The sequence below is a fragment of the Engystomops pustulosus genome, chromosome 9 (assembly GCF_040894005.1).
Source record: "Engystomops pustulosus chromosome 9, aEngPut4.maternal, whole genome shotgun sequence".
NCBI lineage: Eukaryota > Metazoa > Chordata > Amphibia > Anura > Leptodactylidae > Engystomops > Engystomops pustulosus.
Window position 1 is genome coordinate 69,059,910 of NC_092419.1, and position 16,793 is coordinate 69,076,702.

Consider the following 16,793-nt stretch of genomic DNA (forward strand, 5'->3'; position numbering starts at 1 on the left):
TACTTGCCAAGCCTTAAGCTGCATTGCTGCTGCGATCTGACGAGAGCAGGCACATTCAGCTTCGAATGGCTGTTGACAGCAGCTGTTCAATTTGAACCTACTTTTACTATCTCATAGAGAAACTAACACAATTTTCAGGTTCAAAAAGGTCAATGGAACTTGGGATTCCCAGCCAGTCTCCCATGCTGGTACTTGCCAAGCCTTAAGCTGCATTGCTGCTGCAATCTGATGAGAGCAGGCACATTCAGCTTATAATGGCCGTTGACAGCAGCTGTTTAATTTGAACCTTCTTGTACCATCTTTGACAGAGAAACTAACACAATTTTCAGGTTCAAAAAGGTCAACGGAACATGGGATTCCCAGCCAGTCTCCCATGCTGGTACTTGCCAAGCCTTAAGCTGCATTGCTGCTGCGATCTGATAAGAGCAGGCACATTCAGCTTAAAATGGCCGTTGACAGCAGCTGTTCAATTTGAACCTTCTTTTACTATCTCATAGAGAAACTAACACAATTTTTATGTTCAAAAAGGTCAACGGAACTTGGGATTCCCAGCCAGTCTCACATGCTGGTACTTGCCAAGCCTTAAGCTGCATTGCTGCTGCGATCTGATGAGAGCAGGCACATTCAGTTTAGAATGGCCGTTGACAGCAGCTGTTCAATTTGAACCTTCTTTTACTATCTCATAGAGAAACTAACACAATTTTTATGTTCAAAAAGGTCAACGGAACTTGGGATTCCCAGCCAGTCTCACATGCTGGTACTTGCCAAGCCTTAAGCTGCATTGCTGCTGCGATCTGACGAGAGCAGGCACATTCAGCTTAGAATGGCCGTTGACAGCAGTTGCCTAATTTCTACCTTCTTTTACTATCTCATAGAGAAACTAACACAATTTTTATGTTCAAAAAGGTCAACGGAACTTGGGATTCCAAGCCAGTCTCCCATTCTGGTACTTGCCAAGCCTTGAGCTTCATTGCTGCTGCGATCTGATGAGAGCAGGCACATTCAGCTTAGAATGGCCTTTGTCAGCACCTGTTCAATTTGAACCTTCTTGTACTATCTCATAGAGAAACTAACACAATTTTCAGGTTCAAAAAGGTCAACGGAACATGGGATTCCCAGCCAGTCTCCCATGCTGGTACTTGCCAAGCCTTAAGCTGCATTGCTGCTGCGATCTGACGAGAGCAGGCACATTCAGCTTAGAATGGCCGTTGACCGCAGTTGCCTAATTTCTACCTTCTTTTACTATCTCATAGAGAAACTAACACAATTTTTATGTTCAAAAAGGTCAACGGAACTTGGGATTCCAAGCCAGTCTCCCATTCTGGTACTTGCCAAGCCTTGAGCTTCATTGCTGCTGCGATCTGATGAGAGCAGGCACATTCAGCTTAGAATGGCCTTTGTCAGCAGCTGTTCAATTTGAACCTTCTTGTACTATCTCATAGAGAAACTAACACAATTTTCAGGTTCAAAAAGGTCAACGGAACATGGGATTCCCAGCCAGTCTCCCATGCTGGTACTTGCCAAGCCTTAAGCTGCATTGCTGCTGCGATCTGATGAGAGCAGGCACATTCAGCTTAGAATGGCCGTTGACAGCAGCTGTTCAATTTCAACCTTCTTTTACTATCACATAGAGAAACAAACACAATTTTCAGGTTCAAAATGTTCAACGGAACTTGGGATTCCCAGCCAGTCTCCCATGCTGGTACTTGCCAAGCCTTAAGCTGCATTGCTGCTGCGATCTGACGAGAGCAGGCACATTCAGCTTCGAATGGCTGTTGACAGCAGCTGTTCAATTTGAACCTACTTTTACTATCTCATAGAGAAACTAACACAATTTTCAGGTTCAAAAAGGTCAACGGAACTTGGGATTCCAAGCCAGTCTCCCATTCTGGTACTTGCCAAGCCTTGAGCTTCATTGCTGCTGCGATCTGATGAGAGCAGGCACATTCAGCTTAGAATGGCCTTTGTCAGCAGCTGTTCAATTTGAACCTTCTTGTAATATCTCATAGAGAAACTAACACAATTTTTATGTTCAAAAAGGTCAACGGAACATGGGATTCCCAGCCAGTCTCCCATGCTGGTACTTGCCAAGCCTTAAGCTGCATTGCTGCTGCGATCTGATGAGAGCAGGCACATTCAGCTTAGAATGGCCGTTGACAGCAGCTGTTCAATTTCAACCTTCTTTTACTATCACATAGAGAAACAAACACAATTTTCAGGTTCAAAAAGTTCAACGGAACTTGGGATTCCCAGCCAGTCTCCCATGCTGGTACTTGCCAAGCCTTAAGCTGCATTGCTGCAGCAATCTGATGAGAGCAGGCACATTCAGCTTAGAATGGCCGTTGACAGCAGCTGTTCAATTTGAACCTTCTTTTACTATCTCATAGAGAAACTAACACAATTTTTATGTTCAAAAAGGTCAACGGAACTTGGGATTCCCAGCCAGTCTCACATGCTGGTACTTGCCAAGCCTTAAGCTGCATTGCTGCTGCGATCTGACGAGAGCAGGCACATTCAGCTTAGAATGGCCGTTGACAGCAGTTGCCTAATTTCTACCTTCTTTTACTATCTCATAGAGAAACTAACACAATTTTTATGTTCACAAAGGTCAACGGAACTTGGGATTCCAAGCCAGTCTCCCATTCTGGTACTTGCCAAGCCTTGAGCTTCATTGCTGCTGCGATCTGATGAGAGCAGGCACATTCAGCTTAGAATGGCCTTTGTCAGCAGCTGTTCAATTTGAACCTTCTTGTACTATCTCATAGAGAAACTAACACAATTTTCAGGTTCAAAAAGGTCAACGGAACATGGGATTCCCAGCCAGTCTCCCATGCTGGTACTTGCCAAGCCTTAAGCTGCATTGCTGCTGCGATCTGATGAGAGCAGGCACATTCAGCTTAGAATGGCCGTTGACAGCAGCTGTTCAATTTCAACCTTCTTTTACTATCACATAGAGAAACAAACACAATTTTCAGGTTCAAAAAGTTCAACTGAACTTGGGATTCCCAGCCAGTCTCCCATGCTGGTACTTGCCAAGCCTTAAGCTGCATTGCTGCTGCGATCTGACGAGAGCAGGCACATTCAGCTTAGAATGGCCGTTGACAGCACTTGCCTAATTTCTACCTTCTTTTACTATCTCATAGAGAAACTAACACAATTTTTATGTTCAAAAAGGTCAACGGAACTTGGGATTCCAAGCCAGTCTCCCATTCTGGTACTTGCCAAGCCTTGAGCTTCATTGCTGCTGCGATCTGATGAGAGCAGGCACATTCAGCTTAGAATGGCCTTTGTCAGCAGCTGTTCAATTTGAACCTTCTTGTAATATCTCATAGAGAAACTAACACAATTTTTATGTTCAAAAAGGTCAACGGAACATGGGATTCCCAGCCAGTCTCCCATGCTGGTACTTGCCAAGCCTTAAGCTGCATTGCTGCTGCGATCTGATGAGAGCAGGCACATTCAGCTTAGAATGGCCGTTGACAGCAGCTGTTCAATTTCAACCTTCTTTTACTATCACATAGAGAAACAAACACAATTTTCAGGTTCAAAAAGTTCAACGGAACTTGGGATTCCCAGCCAGTCTCCCATGCTGGTACTTGCCAAGCCTTAAGCTGCATTGCTGCTGCGATCTGACGAGAGCAGGCACATTCAGCTTCGAATGGCTGTTGACAGCAGCTGTTCAATTTGAACCTACTTTTACTATCTCATAGAGAAACTAACACAATTTTCAGGTTCAAAAAGGTCAATGGAACTTGGGATTCCCAGCCAGTCTCCCATGCTGGTACTTGCCAAGCCTTAAGCTGCATTGCTGCTGCAATCTGATGAGAGCAGGCACATTCAGCTTAGAATGGCCGTTGACAGCAGCTGTTCAATTTGAACCTTCTTGTACCATCTTTGACAGAGAAACTAACACAATTTTCAGGTTCAAAAAGGTCAACGGAACATGGGATTCCCAGCCAGTCTCCCATGCTGGTACTTGCCAAGCCTTAAGCTGCATTGCTGCTGCGATCTGATAAGAGCAGGCACATTCAGCTTAAAATGGCCGTTGACAGCAGCTGTTCAATTTGAACCTTCTTTTACTATCTCATAGAGAAACTAACACAATTTTCAGGTTCAAAAAGGTCAACGGAACTTGGGATTCCAAGCCAGTCTCCCATTCTGGTACTTGCCAAGCCTTGAGCTTCATTGCTGCTGCGATCTGATGAGAGCAGGCACATTCAGCTTAGAATGGCCTTTGTCAGCAGCTGTTCAATTTGAACCTTCTTGTAATATCTCATAGAGAAACTAACACAATTTTTATGTTCAAAAAGGTCAACGGAACATGGGATTCCCAGCCAGTCTCCCATGCTGGTACTTGCCAAGCCTTAAGCTGCATTGCTGCTGCGATCTGATGAGAGCAGGCACATTCAGCTTAGAATGGCCGTTGACAGCAGCTGTTCAATTTCAACCTTCTTTTACTATCACATAGAGAAACAAACACAATTTTCAGGTTCAAAAAGTTCAACGGAACTTGGGATTCCCAGCCAGTCTCCCATGCTGGTACTTGCCAAGCCTTAAGCTGCATTGCTGCAGCAATCTGATGAGAGCAGGCACATTCAGCTTAGAATGGCCGTTGACAGCAGCTGTTCAATTTGAACCTTCTTTTACTATCTCATAGAGAAACTAACACAATTTTTATGTTCAAAAAGGTCAACGGAACTTGGGCTTCCCAGCCAGTCTCACATGCTGGTACTTGCCAAGCCTTAAGCTGCATTGCTGCTGCGATCTGACGAGAGCAGGCACATTCAGCTTAGAATGGCCGTTGACAGCAGTTGCCTAATTTCTACCTTCTTTTACTATCTCATAGAGAAACTAACACAATTTTTATGTTCACAAAGGTCAACGGAACTTGGGATTCCAAGCCAGTCTCCCATTCTGGTACTTGCCAAGCCTTGAGCTTCATTGCTGCTGCGATCTGATGAGAGCAGGCACATTCAGCTTAGAATGGCCTTTGTCAGCAGCTGTTCAATTTGAACCTTCTTGTACTATCTCATAGAGAAACTAACACAATTTTCAGGTTCAAAAAGGTCAACGGAACATGGGATTCCCAGCCAGTCTCCCATGCTGGTACTTGCCAAGCCTTAAGCTGCATTGCTGCTGCGATCTGATGAGAGCAGGCACATTCAGCTTAGAATGGCCGTTGACAGCAGCTGTTCAATTTCAACCTTCTTTTACTATCACATAGAGAAACAAACACAATTTTCAGGTTCAAAAAGTTCAACTGAACTTGGGATTCCCAGCCAGTCTCCCATGCTGGTACTTGCCAAGCCTTAAGCTGCATTGCTGCTGCGATCTGACGAGAGCAGGCACATTCAGCTTAGAATGGCCGTTGACAGCACTTGCCTAATTTCTACCTTCTTTTACTATCTCATAGAGAAACTAACACAATTTTTATGTTCAAAAAGGTCAACGGAACTTAGGATTCCAAGCCAGTCTCCCATTCTGGTACTTGCCAAGCCTTGAGCTTCATTGCTGCTGCGATCTGATGAGAGCAGGCACATTCAGCTTAGAATGGCCTTTGTCAGCAGCTGTTCAATTTGAACCTTCTTGTAATATCTCATAGAGAAACTAACACAATTTTTATGTTCAAAAAGGTCAACGGAACATGGGATTCCCAGCCAGTCTCCCATGCTGGTACTTGCCAAGCCTTAAGCTGCATTGCTGCTGCGATCTGATGAGAGCAGGCACATTCAGCTTAGAATGGCCGTTGACAGCAGCTGTTCAATTTCAACCTTCTTTTACTATCACATAGAGAAACAAACACAATTTTCAGGTTCAAAAAGTTCAACGGAACTTGGGATTCCCAGCCAGTCTCCCATGCTGGTACTTGCCAAGCCTTAAGCTGCATTGCTGCTGCGATCTGACGAGAGCAGGCACATTCAGCTTCGAATGGCTGTTGACAGCAGCTGTTCAATTTGAACCTACTTTTACTATCTCATAGAGAAACTAACACAATTTTCAGGTTCAAAAAGGTCAATGGAACTTGGGATTCCCAGCCAGTCTCCCATGCTGGTACTTGCCAAGCCTTAAGCTGCATTGCTGCTGCAATCTGATGAGAGCAGGCACATTCAGCTTAGAATGGCCGTTGACAGCAGCTGTTCAATTTGAACCTTCTTGTACCATCTTTGACAGAGAAACTAACACAATTTTCAGGTTCAAAAAGGTCAACGGAACATGGGATTCCCAGCCAGTCTCCCATGCTGGTACTTGCCAAGCCTTAAGCTGCATTGCTGCTGCGATCTGATAAGAGCAGGCACATTCAGCTTAAAATGGCCGTTGACAGCAGCTGTTCAATTTGAACCTTCTTTTACTATCTCATAGAGAAACTAACACAATTTTTATGTTCAAAAAGGTCAACGGAACTTGGGATTCCCAGCCAGTCTCACATGCTGGTACTTGCCAAGCCTTAAGCTGCATTGCTGCTGCGATCTGATGAGAGCAGGCACATTCAGTTTAGAATGGCCGTTGACAGCAGCTGTTCAATTTGAACCTTCTTTTACTATCTCATAGAGAAACTAACACAATTTTTATGTTCAAAAAGGTCAACGGAACTTGGGATTCCCAGCCAGTCTCACATGCTGGTACTTGCCAAGCCTTAAGCTGCATTGCTGCTGCGATCTGACGAGAGCAGGCACATTCAGCTTAGAATGGCCGTTGACAGCAGTTGCCTAATTTCTACCTTCTTTTACTATCTCATAGAGAAACTAACACAATTTTTATGTTCAAAAAGGTCAACGGAACTTGGGATTCCAAGCCAGTCTCCCATTCTGGTACTTGCCAAGCCTTGAGCTTCATTGCTGCTGCGATCTGATGAGAGCAGGCACATTCAGCTTAGAATGGCCTTTGTCAGCACCTGTTCAATTTGAACCTTCTTGTACTATCTCATAGAGAAACTAACACAATTTTCAGGTTCAAAAAGGTCAACGGAACATGGGATTCCCAGCCAGTCTCCCATGCTGGTACTTGCCAAGCCTTAAGCTGCATTGCTGCTGCGATCTGACGAGAGCAGGCACATTCAGCTTAGAATGGCCGTTGACCGCAGTTGCCTAATTTCTACCTTCTTTTACTATCTCATAGAGAAACTAACACAATTTTTATGTTCAAAAAGGTCAACGGAACTTGGGATTCCAAGCCAGTCTCCCATTCTGGTACTTGCCAAGCCTTGAGCTTCATTGCTGCTGCGATCTGATGAGAGCAGGCACATTCAGCTTAGAATGGCCTTTGTCAGCAGCTGTTCAATTTGAACCTTCTTGTACTATCTCATAGAGAAACTAACACAATTTTCAGGTTCAAAAAGGTCAACGGAACATGGGATTCCCAGCCAGTCTCCCATGCTGGTACTTGCCAAGCCTTAAGCTGCATTGCTGCTGCGATCTGATGAGAGCAGGCACATTCAGCTTAGAATGGCCGTTGACAGCAGCTGTTCAATTTCAACCTTCTTTTACTATCACATAGAGAAACAAACACAATTTTCAGGTTCAAAATGTTCAACGGAACTTGGGATTCCCAGCCAGTCTCCCATGCTGGTACTTGCCAAGCCTTAAGCTGCATTGCTGCTGCGATCTGACGAGAGCAGGCACATTCAGCTTCGAATGGCTGTTGACAGCAGCTGTTCAATTTGAACCTACTTTTACTATCTCATAGAGAAACTAACACAATTTTCAGGTTCAAAAAGGTCAACGGAACTTGGGATTCCAAGCCAGTCTCCCATTCTGGTACTTGCCAAGCCTTGAGCTTCATTGCTGCTGCGATCTGATGAGAGCAGGCACATTCAGCTTAGAATGGCCTTTGTCAGCAGCTGTTCAATTTGAACCTTCTTGTAATATCTCATAGAGAAACTAACACAATTTTTATGTTCAAAAAGGTCAACGGAACATGGGATTCCCAGCCAGTCTCCCATGCTGGTACTTGCCAAGCCTTAAGCTGCATTGCTGCTGCGATCTGATGAGAGCAGGCACATTCAGCTTAGAATGGCCGTTGACAGCAGCTGTTCAATTTCAACCTTCTTTTACTATCACATAGAGAAACAAACACAATTTTCAGGTTCAAAAAGTTCAACGGAACTTGGGATTCCCAGCCAGTCTCCCATGCTGGTACTTGCCAAGCCTTAAGCTGCATTGCTGCTGCAATCTGATGAGAGCAGGCACATTCAGCTTAGAATGGCCGTTGACAGCAGCTGTTCAATTTGAACCTTCTTTTACTATCTCATAGAGAAACTAACACAATTTTTATGTTCAAAAAGGTCAACGGAACTTGGGATTCCCAGCCAGTCTCACATGCTGGTACTTGCCAAGCCTTAAGCTGCATTGCTGCTGCGATCTGACGAGAGCAGGCACATTCAGCTTAGAATGGCCGTTGACAGCAGTTGCCTAATTTCTACCTTCTTTTACTATCTCATAGAGAAACTAACACAATTTTTAAGTTCACAAAGGTCAACGGAACTTGGGATTCCAAGCCAGTCTCCCATTCTGGTACTTGCCAAGCCTTGAGCTTCATTGCTGCTGCGATCTGATGAGAGCAGGCACATTCAGCTTAGAATGGCCTTTGTCAGCAGCTGTTCAATTTGAACCTTCTTGTACTATCTCATAGAGAAACTAACACAATTTTCAGGTTCAAAAAGGTCAACGGAACATGGGATTCCCAGCCAGTCTACCATGCTGGTACTTGCCAAGCCTTAAGCTGCATTGCTGCTGCGATCTGATGAGAGCAGGCACATTCAGCTTAGAATGGCCGTTGACAGCAGCTGTTCAATTTCAACCTTCTTTTACTATCACATAGAGAAACAAACACAATTTTCAGGTTCAAAAAGTTCAACGGAACTTGGGATTCCCAGCCAGTCTCCCATGCTGGTACTTGCCAAGCCTTAAGCTGCATTGCTGCTGCGATCTGACGAGAGCAGGCACATTCAGCTTCGAATGGCTGTTGACAGCAGCTGTTCAATTTGAACCTACTTTTACTATCTCATAGAGAAACTAACACAATTTTCAGGTTCAAAAAGGTCAATGGAACTTGGGATTCCCAGCCAGTCTCCCATGCTGGTACTTGCCAAGCCTTAAGCTGCATTGCTGCTGCAATCTGATGAGAGCAGGCACATTCAGCTTAGAATGGCCGTTGACAGCAGCTGTTCAATTTGAACCTTCTTGTACCATCTTTGACAGAGAAACTAACACAATTTTCAGGTTCAAAAAGGTCAACGGAACATGGGATTCCCAGCCAGTCTCCCATGCTGGTACTTGCCAAGCCTTAAGCTGCATTGCTGCTGCGATCTGATAAGAGCAGGCACATTCAGCTTAAAATGGCCGTTGACAGCAGCTGTTCAATTTGAACCTTCTTTTACTATCTCATAGAGAAACTAACACAATTTTCAGGTTCAAAAAGGTCAACGGAACTTGGGATTCCAAGCCAGTCTCCCATTCTGGTACTTGCCAAGCCTTGAGCTTCATTGCTGCTGCGATCTGATGAGAGCAGGCACATTCAGCTTAGAATGGCCTTTGTCAGCAGCTGTTCAATTTGAACCTTCTTGTAATATCTCATAGAGAAACTAACACAATTTTTATGTTCAAAAAGGTCAACGGAACATGGGATTCCCAGCCAGTCTCCCATGCTGGTACTTGCCAAGCCTTAAGCTGCATTGCTGCTGCGATCTGATGAGAGCAGGCACATTCAGCTTAGAATGGCCGTTGACAGCAGCTGTTCAATTTCAACCTTCTTTTACTATCACATAGAGAAACAAACACAATTTTCAGGTTCAAAAAGTTCAACGGAACTTGGGATTCCCAGCCAGTCTCCCATGCTGGTACTTGCCAAGCCTTAAGCTGCATTGCTGCAGCAATCTGATGAGAGCAGGCACATTCAGCTTAGAATGGCCGTTGACAGCAGCTGTTCAATTTGAACCTTCTTTTACTATCTCATAGAGAAACTAACACAATTTTTATGTTCAAAAAGGTCAACGGAACTTGGGATTCCCAGCCAGTCTCACATGCTGGTACTTGCCAAGCCTTAAGCTGCATTGCTGCTGCGATCTGACGAGAGCAGGCACATTCAGCTTAGAATGGCCGTTGACAGCAGTTGCCTAATTTCTACCTTCTTTTACTATCTCATAGAGAAACTAACACAATTTTTATGTTCACAAAGGTCAACGGAACTTGGGATTCCAAGCCAGTCTCCCATTCTGGTACTTGCCAAGCCTTGAGCTTCATTGCTGCTGCGATCTGATGAGAGCAGGCACATTCAGCTTAGAATGGCCTTTGTCAGCAGCTGTTCAATTTGAACCTTCTTGTACTATCTCATAGAGAAACTAACACAATTTTCAGGTTCAAAAAGGTCAACGGAACATGGGATTCCCAGCCAGTCTCCCATGCTGGTACTTGCCAAGCCTTAAGCTGCATTGCTGCTGCGATCTGATGAGAGCAGGCACATTCAGCTTAGAATGGCCGTTGACAGCAGCTGTTCAATTTCAACCTTCTTTTACTATCACATAGAGAAACAAACACAATTTTCAGGTTCAAAAAGTTCAACTGAACTTGGGATTCCCAGCCAGTCTCCCATGCTGGTACTTGCCAAGCCTTAAGCTGCATTGCTGCTGCGATCTGACGAGAGCAGGCACATTCAGCTTAGAATGGCTGTTGACAGCACTTGCCTAATTTCTACCTTCTTTTACTATCTCATAGAGAAACTAACACAATTTTTATGTTCAAAAAGGTCAACGGAACTTGGGATTCCAAGCCAGTCTCCCATTCTGGTACTTGCCAAGCCTTGAGCTTCATTGCTGCTGCGATCTGATGAGAGCAGGCACATTCAGCTTAGAATGGCCTTTGTCAGCAGCTGTTCAATTTGAACCTTCTTGTAATATCTCATAGAGAAACTAACACAATTTTTATGTTCAAAAAGGTCAACGGAACATGGGATTCCCAGCCAGTCTCCCATGCTGGTACTTGCCAAGCCTTAAGCTGCATTGCTGCTGCGATCTGATGAGAGCAGGCACATTCAGCTTAGAATGGCCGTTGACAGCAGCTGTTCAATTTCAACCTTCTTTTACTATCACATAGAGAAACAAACACAATTTTCAGGTTCAAAAAGTTCAACGGAACTTGGGATTCCCAGCCAGTCTCCCATGCTGGTACTTGCCAAGCCTTAAGCTGCATTGCTGCTGCGATCTGACGAGAGCAGGCACATTCAGCTTCGAATGGCTGTTGACAGCAGCTGTTCAATTTGAACCTACTTTTACTATCTCATAGAGAAACTAACACAATTTTCAGGTTCAAAAAGGTCAATGGAACTTGGGATTCCCAGCCAGTCTCCCATGCTGGTACTTGCCAAGCCTTAAGCTGCATTGCTGCTGCAATCTGATGAGAGCAGGCACATTCAGCTTAGAATGGCCGTTGACAGCAGCTGTTCAATTTGAACCTTCTTGTACCATCTTTGACAGAGAAACTAACACAATTTTCAGGTTCAAAAAGGTCAACGGAACATGGGATTCCCAGCCAGTCTCCCATGCTGGTACTTGCCAAGCCTTAAGCTGCATTGCTGCTGCGATCTGATAAGAGCAGGCACATTCAGCTTAAAATGGCCGTTGACAGCAGCTGTTCAATTTGAACCTTCTTTTACTATCTCATAGAGAAACTAACACAATTTTTATGTTCAAAAAGGTCAACGGAACTTGGGATTCCCAGCCAGTCTCACATGCTGGTACTTGCCAAGCCTTAAGCTGCATTGCTGCTGCGATCTGATGAGAGCAGGCACATTCAGTTTAGAATGGCCGTTGACAGCAGCTGTTCAATTTGAACCTTCTTTTACTATCTCATAGAGAAACTAACACAATTTTTATGTTCAAAAAGGTCAACGGAACTTGGGATTCCCAGCCAGTCTCACATGCTGGTACTTGCCAAGCCTTAAGCTGCATTGCTGCTGCGATCTGACGAGAGCAGGCACATTCAGCTTAGAATGGCCGTTGACAGCAGTTGCCTAATTTCTACCTTCTTTTACTATCTCATAGAGAAACTAACACAATTTTTATGTTCAAAAAGGTCAACGGAACTTGGGATTCCAAGCCAGTCTCCCATTCTGGTACTTGCCAAGCCTTGAGCTTCATTGCTGCTGCGATCTGATGAGAGCAGGCACATTCAGCTTAGAATGGCCTTTGTCAGCACCTGTTCAATTTGAACCTTCTTGTACTATCTCATAGAGAAACTAACACAATTTTCAGGTTCAAAAAGGTCAACGGAACATGGGATTCCCAGCCAGTCTCCCATGCTGGTACTTGCCAAGCCTTAAGCTGCATTGCTGCTGCGATCTGACGAGAGCAGGCACATTCAGCTTAGAATGGCCGTTGACCGCAGTTGCCTAATTTCTACCTTCTTTTACTATCTCATAGAGAAACTAACACAATTTTTATGTTCAAAAAGGTCAACGGAACTTGGGATTCCAAGCCAGTCTCCCATTCTGGTACTTGCCAAGCCTTGAGCTTCATTGCTGCTGCGATCTGATGAGAGCAGGCACATTCAGCTTAGAATGGCCTTTGTCAGCAGCTGTTCAATTTGAACCTTCTTGTACTATCTCATAGAGAAACTAACACAATTTTCAGGTTCAAAAAGGTCAACGGAACATGGGATTCCCAGCCAGTCTCCCATGCTGGTACTTGCCAAGCCTTAAGCTGCATTGCTGCTGCGATCTGATGAGAGCAGGCACATTCAGCTTAGAATGGCCGTTGACAGCAGCTGTTCAATTTCAACCTTCTTTTACTATCACATAGAGAAACAAACACAATTTTCAGGTTCAAAATGTTCAACGGAACTTGGGATTCCCAGCCAGTCTCCCATGCTGGTACTTGCCAAGCCTTAAGCTGCATTGCTGCTGCGATCTGACGAGAGCAGGCACATTCAGCTTCGAATGGCTGTTGACAGCAGCTGTTCAATTTGAACCTACTTTTACTATCTCATAGAGAAACTAACACAATTTTCAGGTTCAAAAAGGTCAACGGAACTTGGGATTCCAAGCCAGTCTCCCATTCTGGTACTTGCCAAGCCTTGAGCTTCATTGCTGCTGCGATCTGATGAGAGCAGGCACATTCAGCTTAGAATGGCCTTTGTCAGCAGCTGTTCAATTTGAACCTTCTTGTAATATCTCATAGAGAAACTAACACAATTTTTATGTTCAAAAAGGTCAACGGAACATGGGATTCCCAGCCAGTCTCCCATGCTGGTACTTGCCAAGCCTTAAGCTGCATTGCTGCTGCGATCTGATGAGAGCAGGCACATTCAGCTTAGAATGGCCGTTGACAGCAGCTGTTCAATTTCAACCTTCTTTTACTATCACATAGAGAAACAAACACAATTTTCAGGTTCAAAAAGTTCAACGGAACTTGGGATTCCCAGCCAGTCTCCCATGCTGGTACTTGCCAAGCCTTAAGCTGCATTGCTGCTGCGATCTGACGAGAGCAGGCACATTCAGCTTCGAATGGCTGTTGACAGCAGCTGTTCAATTTGAACCTACTTTTACTATCTCATAGAGAAACTAACACAATTTTCAGGTTCAAAAAGGTCAATGGAACTTGGGATTCCCAGCCAGTCTCCCATGCTGGTACTTGCCAAGCCTTAAGCTGCATTGCTGCTGCAATCTGATGAGAGCAGGCACATTCAGCTTAGAATGGCCGTTGACAGCAGCTGTTCAATTTGAACCTTCTTTTACTATCTCATAGAGAAACTAACACAATTTTTATGTTCAAAAAGGTCAACGGAACTTGGGATTCCCAGCCAGTCTCCCATGCTGGTACTTGCCAAGCCTTAAGCTGCATTGCTGCTGCGATCTGACGAGAGCAGGCACATTCACCTACGAATGGCTGTTGACAGCAGCTGTTCAATTTGAACCTACTTTTACTATCTTATAGAGAAACTAACACATTTTACAGGTTCAAAAAGGTCAATGGAACTTGGGATTCCCAGCCAGTCTCCCATGCTGGTACTTGCCAAGCCTTAAGCTGCATTGCTGCTGCGATCTGACGAGAGCAGGCACATTCAGCTTCGAATGGCCACTGACAGCAGCTGTTCAATTTGAACCTACTTTTACTATCTCATAGAGAAACTAAATCACTTTTCAGGTTCAAAATGGTCAACGGAACTTGGGATTCCCAGCCAGTCTCCCATGCTGGTACTTGCCAAGCCTTAAGCTGCATTGCTGCTGCGATCTGACGAGAGCAGGCACATTCAGCTTAGAATGGCCGTTGACAGCAGCTGTTCAATTTGAACCTTCTTTTACTATCTCATAGAGAAACTAACACAATTTTCAGGTTCAACAAGGTCAACGGAACTTGGGATTCCCAGCCAGTCTCCCATGCTGGTACTTGCCAAGCCTTAAGCTGCATTACTGCTGCGATCTGACGAGAGCAGGCACATTCAGCTTCGAATGGCCGTTGACAGCAGCTGTTCAATTTGAACCTACTTTTACTATTTCATAGAGACACTAACACAATTTTCAGGTTCAAAAAGGTCAACGGAACATGGGATTCCCAGCCAGTCTCCCATGCTGGTACTTGCCAAGCCTTGAGCTGCATTGCTGCTGCCATCTGATGAGAGCAGGCACATTCAGCTTAGAATGGCCTTTGTCAGCAGCTGTTCAATTTGAACCTTCTTGTAATATCTCATAGAGAAACTAACACAATTTTTATGTTCAAAAAGGTCAACGGAACATGGGATTCCCAGCCAGTCTCCCATGCTGGTACTTGCCAAGCCTTAAGCTGCATTGCTGCTGCGATCTGATGAGAGCAGGCACATTCAGCTTAGAATGGCCGTTGACAGCAGCTGTTCAATTTCAACCTTCTTTTACTATCACATAGAGAAACAAACACAATTTTCAGGTTCAAAAAGTTCAACGGAACTTGGGATTCCCAGCCAGTCTCCCATGCTGGTACTTGCCAAGCCTTAAGCTGCATTGCTGCTGCGATCTGACGAGAGCAGGCACATTCAGCTTCGAATGGCTGTTGACAGCAGCTGTTCAATTTGAACCTACTTTTACTATCTCATAGAGAAACTAACACAATTTTCAGGTTCAAAAAGGTCAATGGAACTTGGGATTCCCAGCCAGTCTCCCATGCTGGTACTTGCCAAGCCTTAAGCTGCATTGCTGCTGCAATCTGATGAGAGCAGGCACATTCAGCTTAGAATGGCCGTTGACAGCAGCTGTTCAATTTGAACCTTCTTTTACTATCTCATAGAGAAACTAACACAATTTTTATGTTCAAAAAGGTCAACAGAACTTGGGATTCCCAGCCAGTCTCCCATGCTGGTACTTGCCAAGCCTTAAGCTGCATTGCTGCTGCGATCTGACGAGAGCAGGCACATTCACCTTCGAATGGCTGTTGACAGCAGCTGTTCAATTTGAACCTACTTTTGCTATCTTATAGAGAAACTAACACATTTTTCAGGTTCAAAAAGGTCAATGGAACTTGGGATTCCCAGCCAGTCTCCCATGCTGGTACTTGCCAAGCCTTAAGCTGCATTGCTGCTGCGATCTGACGAGAGCAGGCACATTCAGCTTCGAATGGCCACTGACAGCAGCTGTTCAATTTGAACCTACTTTTACTATCTCATAGAGAAACTAAATCACTTTTCAGGTTCAAAATGGTCAACGGAACTTGGGATTCCCAGCCAGTCTCCCATGCTGGTACTTGCCAAGCCTTAAGCTGCATTGCTGCTGCGATCTGACGAGAGCAGGCACATTCAGCTTAGAATGGCCGTTGACAGCAGCTGTTCAATTTGAACCTTCTTTTACTATCTCATAGAGAAACTAACACAATTTTCAGGTTCAACAAGGTCAACGGAACTTGGGATTCCCAGCCAGTCTCCCATGCTGGTACTTGCCAAGCCTTAAGCTGCATTACTGCTGCGATCTGACGAGAGCAGGCACATTCAGCTTCGAATGGCCGTTGACAGCAGCTGTTCAATTTGAACCTACTTTTACTATTTCATAGAGACACTAACACAATTTTCAGGTTCAAAAAGGTCAACGGAACATGGGATTCCCAGCCAGTCTCCCATGCTGGTACTTGCCAAGCCTTGAGCTGCATTGCTGCTGCGATCTGATGAGAGCAGGCACATTCAGCTTAGAATGGCCTTTGTCAGCAGCTGTTCAATTTGAACCTTCTTGTAATATCTCATAGAGAAACTAACACAATTTTTATGTTCAAAAAGGTCAACGGAACATGGGATTCCCAGCCAGTCTCCCATGCTGGTACTTGCCAAGCCTTAAGCTGCATTGCTGCTGCGATCTGATGAGAGCAGGCACATTCAGCTTAGAATGGCCGTTGACAGCAGCTGTTCAATTTCAACCTTCTTTTACTATCACATAGAGAAACAAACACAATTTTCAGGTTCAAAATGTTCAACGGAACTTGGGATTCCCAGCCAGTCTCCCATGCTGGTACTTGCCAAGCCTTAAGCTGCATTGCTGCTGCGATCTGACGAGAGCAGGCACATTCAGCTTCGAATGGCTGTTGACAGCAGCTGTTCAATTTGAACCTACTTTTACTATCTCATAGAGAAACTAACACAATTTTCAGGTTCAAAAAGGTCAATGGAACTTGGGATTCCCAGCCAGTCTCCCATGCTGGTACTTGCCAAGCCTTAAGCTGCATTGCTGCTGCAATCTGATGAGAGCAGGCACATTCAGCTTAGAATGGCCGTTGACAGCAGCTGTTCAATTTGAACCTTCTTTTACTATCTCATAGAGAAACTAACACAATTTTTATGTTCAAAAAGGTC

At 44.7% G+C, this 16,793-nt stretch overlaps 55 pseudogenes; all 55 read right to left on the bottom strand.

The window, feature by feature from the left end:
• Window positions 1-338: 338 nt before the first annotated feature.
• On the bottom strand, window positions 339-457 carry LOC140098169 (5S ribosomal RNA; annotated as a pseudogene).
• A 70-nt stretch (window positions 458-527) lies between these two features.
• LOC140097257 (5S ribosomal RNA) lies at window positions 528-646 on the bottom strand (annotated as a pseudogene).
• A 70-nt stretch (window positions 647-716) lies between these two features.
• Window positions 717-835, bottom strand: LOC140093740 (5S ribosomal RNA; annotated as a pseudogene).
• Window positions 836-1,094: 259 nt separating this feature from the next.
• LOC140085625 (5S ribosomal RNA) lies at window positions 1,095-1,213 on the bottom strand (annotated as a pseudogene).
• Window positions 1,214-1,472: 259 nt separating this feature from the next.
• LOC140083177 (5S ribosomal RNA) lies at window positions 1,473-1,591 on the bottom strand (annotated as a pseudogene).
• Window positions 1,592-2,039: 448 nt separating this feature from the next.
• Window positions 2,040-2,158, bottom strand: LOC140083178 (5S ribosomal RNA; annotated as a pseudogene).
• Window positions 2,159-2,228: 70 nt separating this feature from the next.
• LOC140098474 (5S ribosomal RNA) lies at window positions 2,229-2,347 on the bottom strand (annotated as a pseudogene).
• A 70-nt stretch (window positions 2,348-2,417) lies between these two features.
• LOC140093741 (5S ribosomal RNA) lies at window positions 2,418-2,536 on the bottom strand (annotated as a pseudogene).
• Window positions 2,537-2,795: 259 nt separating this feature from the next.
• LOC140083179 (5S ribosomal RNA) lies at window positions 2,796-2,914 on the bottom strand (annotated as a pseudogene).
• A 70-nt stretch (window positions 2,915-2,984) lies between these two features.
• LOC140097810 (5S ribosomal RNA) lies at window positions 2,985-3,103 on the bottom strand (annotated as a pseudogene).
• Window positions 3,104-3,362: 259 nt separating this feature from the next.
• Window positions 3,363-3,481, bottom strand: LOC140083180 (5S ribosomal RNA; annotated as a pseudogene).
• Window positions 3,482-3,740: 259 nt separating this feature from the next.
• On the bottom strand, window positions 3,741-3,859 carry LOC140094161 (5S ribosomal RNA; annotated as a pseudogene).
• Window positions 3,860-3,931: 72 nt separating this feature from the next.
• On the bottom strand, window positions 3,932-4,050 carry LOC140098171 (5S ribosomal RNA; annotated as a pseudogene).
• Window positions 4,051-4,309: 259 nt separating this feature from the next.
• Window positions 4,310-4,428, bottom strand: LOC140083181 (5S ribosomal RNA; annotated as a pseudogene).
• A 70-nt stretch (window positions 4,429-4,498) lies between these two features.
• On the bottom strand, window positions 4,499-4,617 carry LOC140098475 (5S ribosomal RNA; annotated as a pseudogene).
• A 70-nt stretch (window positions 4,618-4,687) lies between these two features.
• LOC140092829 (5S ribosomal RNA) lies at window positions 4,688-4,806 on the bottom strand (annotated as a pseudogene).
• A 259-nt stretch (window positions 4,807-5,065) lies between these two features.
• On the bottom strand, window positions 5,066-5,184 carry LOC140083182 (5S ribosomal RNA; annotated as a pseudogene).
• A 70-nt stretch (window positions 5,185-5,254) lies between these two features.
• On the bottom strand, window positions 5,255-5,373 carry LOC140097811 (5S ribosomal RNA; annotated as a pseudogene).
• Window positions 5,374-5,632: 259 nt separating this feature from the next.
• LOC140083183 (5S ribosomal RNA) lies at window positions 5,633-5,751 on the bottom strand (annotated as a pseudogene).
• A 259-nt stretch (window positions 5,752-6,010) lies between these two features.
• LOC140094162 (5S ribosomal RNA) lies at window positions 6,011-6,129 on the bottom strand (annotated as a pseudogene).
• A 72-nt stretch (window positions 6,130-6,201) lies between these two features.
• LOC140098172 (5S ribosomal RNA) lies at window positions 6,202-6,320 on the bottom strand (annotated as a pseudogene).
• A 70-nt stretch (window positions 6,321-6,390) lies between these two features.
• LOC140097258 (5S ribosomal RNA) lies at window positions 6,391-6,509 on the bottom strand (annotated as a pseudogene).
• A 70-nt stretch (window positions 6,510-6,579) lies between these two features.
• On the bottom strand, window positions 6,580-6,698 carry LOC140093743 (5S ribosomal RNA; annotated as a pseudogene).
• Window positions 6,699-6,957: 259 nt separating this feature from the next.
• Window positions 6,958-7,076, bottom strand: LOC140085626 (5S ribosomal RNA; annotated as a pseudogene).
• A 259-nt stretch (window positions 7,077-7,335) lies between these two features.
• Window positions 7,336-7,454, bottom strand: LOC140083184 (5S ribosomal RNA; annotated as a pseudogene).
• Window positions 7,455-7,902: 448 nt separating this feature from the next.
• Window positions 7,903-8,021, bottom strand: LOC140083185 (5S ribosomal RNA; annotated as a pseudogene).
• Window positions 8,022-8,091: 70 nt separating this feature from the next.
• Window positions 8,092-8,210, bottom strand: LOC140093720 (5S ribosomal RNA; annotated as a pseudogene).
• A 70-nt stretch (window positions 8,211-8,280) lies between these two features.
• On the bottom strand, window positions 8,281-8,399 carry LOC140093744 (5S ribosomal RNA; annotated as a pseudogene).
• A 259-nt stretch (window positions 8,400-8,658) lies between these two features.
• LOC140091292 (5S ribosomal RNA) lies at window positions 8,659-8,777 on the bottom strand (annotated as a pseudogene).
• A 259-nt stretch (window positions 8,778-9,036) lies between these two features.
• On the bottom strand, window positions 9,037-9,155 carry LOC140094163 (5S ribosomal RNA; annotated as a pseudogene).
• Window positions 9,156-9,227: 72 nt separating this feature from the next.
• LOC140098173 (5S ribosomal RNA) lies at window positions 9,228-9,346 on the bottom strand (annotated as a pseudogene).
• A 259-nt stretch (window positions 9,347-9,605) lies between these two features.
• LOC140083189 (5S ribosomal RNA) lies at window positions 9,606-9,724 on the bottom strand (annotated as a pseudogene).
• Window positions 9,725-9,794: 70 nt separating this feature from the next.
• Window positions 9,795-9,913, bottom strand: LOC140098476 (5S ribosomal RNA; annotated as a pseudogene).
• Window positions 9,914-9,983: 70 nt separating this feature from the next.
• Window positions 9,984-10,102, bottom strand: LOC140093745 (5S ribosomal RNA; annotated as a pseudogene).
• A 259-nt stretch (window positions 10,103-10,361) lies between these two features.
• On the bottom strand, window positions 10,362-10,480 carry LOC140083190 (5S ribosomal RNA; annotated as a pseudogene).
• Window positions 10,481-10,550: 70 nt separating this feature from the next.
• LOC140098193 (5S ribosomal RNA) lies at window positions 10,551-10,669 on the bottom strand (annotated as a pseudogene).
• Window positions 10,670-10,928: 259 nt separating this feature from the next.
• On the bottom strand, window positions 10,929-11,047 carry LOC140083191 (5S ribosomal RNA; annotated as a pseudogene).
• A 259-nt stretch (window positions 11,048-11,306) lies between these two features.
• LOC140094164 (5S ribosomal RNA) lies at window positions 11,307-11,425 on the bottom strand (annotated as a pseudogene).
• Window positions 11,426-11,497: 72 nt separating this feature from the next.
• LOC140098174 (5S ribosomal RNA) lies at window positions 11,498-11,616 on the bottom strand (annotated as a pseudogene).
• Window positions 11,617-11,686: 70 nt separating this feature from the next.
• Window positions 11,687-11,805, bottom strand: LOC140097259 (5S ribosomal RNA; annotated as a pseudogene).
• Window positions 11,806-11,875: 70 nt separating this feature from the next.
• LOC140093747 (5S ribosomal RNA) lies at window positions 11,876-11,994 on the bottom strand (annotated as a pseudogene).
• A 259-nt stretch (window positions 11,995-12,253) lies between these two features.
• Window positions 12,254-12,372, bottom strand: LOC140085627 (5S ribosomal RNA; annotated as a pseudogene).
• A 259-nt stretch (window positions 12,373-12,631) lies between these two features.
• Window positions 12,632-12,750, bottom strand: LOC140083192 (5S ribosomal RNA; annotated as a pseudogene).
• Window positions 12,751-13,198: 448 nt separating this feature from the next.
• Window positions 13,199-13,317, bottom strand: LOC140083193 (5S ribosomal RNA; annotated as a pseudogene).
• A 259-nt stretch (window positions 13,318-13,576) lies between these two features.
• Window positions 13,577-13,695, bottom strand: LOC140094165 (5S ribosomal RNA; annotated as a pseudogene).
• A 259-nt stretch (window positions 13,696-13,954) lies between these two features.
• Window positions 13,955-14,073, bottom strand: LOC140096658 (5S ribosomal RNA; annotated as a pseudogene).
• A 70-nt stretch (window positions 14,074-14,143) lies between these two features.
• On the bottom strand, window positions 14,144-14,262 carry LOC140101689 (5S ribosomal RNA; annotated as a pseudogene).
• A 70-nt stretch (window positions 14,263-14,332) lies between these two features.
• Window positions 14,333-14,451, bottom strand: LOC140086527 (5S ribosomal RNA; annotated as a pseudogene).
• Window positions 14,452-14,710: 259 nt separating this feature from the next.
• Window positions 14,711-14,829, bottom strand: LOC140083194 (5S ribosomal RNA; annotated as a pseudogene).
• A 259-nt stretch (window positions 14,830-15,088) lies between these two features.
• LOC140094167 (5S ribosomal RNA) lies at window positions 15,089-15,207 on the bottom strand (annotated as a pseudogene).
• Window positions 15,208-15,466: 259 nt separating this feature from the next.
• On the bottom strand, window positions 15,467-15,585 carry LOC140096659 (5S ribosomal RNA; annotated as a pseudogene).
• A 70-nt stretch (window positions 15,586-15,655) lies between these two features.
• On the bottom strand, window positions 15,656-15,774 carry LOC140101691 (5S ribosomal RNA; annotated as a pseudogene).
• Window positions 15,775-15,844: 70 nt separating this feature from the next.
• Window positions 15,845-15,963, bottom strand: LOC140086528 (5S ribosomal RNA; annotated as a pseudogene).
• Window positions 15,964-16,222: 259 nt separating this feature from the next.
• On the bottom strand, window positions 16,223-16,341 carry LOC140083195 (5S ribosomal RNA; annotated as a pseudogene).
• A 259-nt stretch (window positions 16,342-16,600) lies between these two features.
• LOC140094168 (5S ribosomal RNA) lies at window positions 16,601-16,719 on the bottom strand (annotated as a pseudogene).
• Window positions 16,720-16,793: the final 74 nt, after the last annotated feature.